The sequence below is a fragment of the Limulus polyphemus genome, unplaced genomic scaffold (genome assembly GCF_000517525.1).
Source record: "Limulus polyphemus unplaced genomic scaffold, Limulus_polyphemus-2.1.2 Scaffold155, whole genome shotgun sequence".
NCBI lineage: Eukaryota > Metazoa > Arthropoda > Merostomata > Xiphosura > Limulidae > Limulus > Limulus polyphemus.
This window is the reverse complement of record NW_013665765.1, coordinates 336517-339067: the sequence shown is the minus strand read 5'-3', so window position 1 is coordinate 339067 and position 2551 is coordinate 336517. Positions and strand designations below refer to the sequence as shown.

Below are 2551 nucleotides of genomic sequence, written 5' to 3'. Positions count from 1 at the left end.
TTGGTGAATTATGTCTTTTGATCTGTAATCAATATGTTTATAAATTCACTCTGAAACTAAATTAGTTTTACAACTAGAACAGAGATGGCTTGAGTAATTTATCTACTACTATACCAAGATTGTTTGAGATGTCCTTTTCTCACCACAGTGAACCTGATAACTCAAATCACCATACATATATATATATAAATCGGTAATTATCGGTGTCGAAGTGTTGAGTAGAAAAGCCAGTGTGTTTTCTTCATTACTTTGAACACCAAAATATTTTTCTCAGGTGTGACTGAACTGATTGTATAAGCATTTAGTATTGATTTAGGTTAATTATTGTAAGTGCAATGTAATGCATTTGGGTTGTCATAATTTTAACCATATGTTTAATACAGAAGGAAACCCACTTATTAAAGTGAATGAAGAAAAGTTGAGTTATCAGGTTCACTGTGGTGAGAAAAGGACATCTCAAACCACCGTACATACAATACACATTCCACTACCATAAAAAGCAAAGTCTTGTTCTTTCAATTTACTCTTGTCTAGGGTTACTGATGTGGGTTGGAATCTCCTGAAATCGATATAACTCAGTGACAACTGGTGAACTGAATGATTAAAAGCGTCATTTGGGGATGGGTGAAAAGGGCGATCTCCCCAACTCGGAAGGGGCCCCAAATGACAGTTTCTGTGAAACATTTCTAGTCAGGCCGAAATAAAACATATATGCACATTATGTTAGAAATTGGGGTTACCAAGCGAGTTCACCCCCCCCCCCCCAAAAAAAACAAACTTTTGTAAAATGGCGATCCTGTGAATGATAGTTTGAAGCTTCATATTTATTAACTGCTGATTTAGTTTAAACGTGGACGTAGAGCTGATTAAAAAGAAGGATCGTGGCGCCGACAAGCCCACATTAGTTTGTTAATGTGGTATTCCTAGTTGTTGCGTAGGCTCAATAAAATAGTTATAATCTTTTCATAACATAGTGAGGCAATAACAAGTAATTGAGCAGAATAATTTACTTTAAAACTCAGTTTTAAGCCTCACCATATCGTTACAACCAATGTTGCCACGTCCAGTCATGCTATATCTGACGACCAATCATCGTGAAAGTAGCTCTGCTGCATAATTTCCACTGCAGAAGGCTCCACCATAATGTCAAAAATACAACACTCTTCCTTGCTTGCTTTCCATAATCTAGCTAATTTATGAAGACGACGGTTTCCCAGCGTCCATTTAACAATGTACTTAAAGTCTGTATTAATATGAAATATCATAAATACAGGTTTCGTTCTCCAGCTTCTTGAGATATTCGAAGGTTAAGGACATGGCGTGGAAGCAACCTGTGTCTACTTGTCCTGTGTTGCTTTTCCAGACGGAGATCCTTTTTGATCACGTTGCTTATTATTGCCTGAGGCACGTGGGCGGTTTTGGACAGAACTTTGTTGTTCACAAGACGACACACTTTGCCTAACACGGCAAAATTTCACCCCTGAATTGCCACAAATAACAGATCTTAACACTTTATTTTATGTAGATTTATATTTTTAATTTTCACTGTAGCTAGTTGATGAAGAAACATCTGGATAAAGAAATGTTTATTATTATTGAATTTCTCATCACGAATCTGGTCCTTTAACTTTTTGTATAGCTGTTACTATTTCTCCATAAATAACAATGGGGTTATTTCAAAATACACTGATAAGTCTTTTTGTAAATTCAATCTATCTATTTCTGTGTTATTAAAAATTTGATTTTTTGAACCTAAGCTCATTTTATGTTTATTCAAGAGATGGCGCGAGCAACTAATGTTGATCATTTTAACTACAAGCGTTGGCGCGGTTGGTGGGCGTATTGTAACGACGTTTACAACATTTTTGAGTTTCGAGTCACACTAATATGCACCTGCTTTGTAGTGATATAGCTTGTATGTTGAATGTCCGGTTTCTGTGTGGTTACTTAGTTCTACCATTTGACAATTAGTTTTCAGCTGGAGTGTTAGTACTATTGGTATTAAACGGTAAGTTTCTTTTAATTCCAGTTAAACGCTTCGTCAAGCCAATATTAAGTAAAATGTTTTGGCGTGTCACTGTTTTTTTAAAAAAGTAGTGTATCTTACTGAATTTTGCATGCGTATACGTCAATGTTTGCGGATTTTAACGTTTGAGGAACCAGCAGACACTTACACTAGTTTAGAATGGTAGCAATTGAATAACTGAAACCTTTAATTGGTAATAAGAGCTCGTGTAAATTCGGAAATAACTTTACCACAAATTAAGTAAGTTTTATGCACTCATTCAAAGAGAAAAAGTGTACGATAACATTAATATTGACCGACTTCACTATATTTTAATTAAAACGTCGCTGGTTTGTTCACTGAACCTTGAACTTGACTTAAGACTAAGTTAAGTTGAAACTTGAAGGTTAAGTAAATTGTAGTCCCCCGCCCCCCCAAAAAATAGCCAAAAACACTCATTTAAAGGCTAAATCACTGGAAAGAGTTTCATATGGCACCCCCACCCAAAAATTGTAGAATTGCCTGGATAAAAAAGATTCTGAAAAT

At 35.5% G+C, this 2551-nt stretch overlaps 1 protein-coding gene across 1 annotated transcript in view; it reads left to right on the top strand.

Moving 5' to 3' along the window:
• The first annotated feature begins 1888 nt into the window (after positions 1–1888).
• LOC106476361 (ecotropic viral integration site 5 ortholog-like) overlaps positions 1889–2551 on the top strand; it is a 68523-nt gene continuing 67860 nt past the window's right edge. The window contains exon 1 of the mRNA XM_013937023.2: positions 1889–2008. The gene's annotated coding sequence lies outside the window, so the exon portion shown is untranslated. The remainder of the gene's footprint in view (positions 2009–2551) is intronic.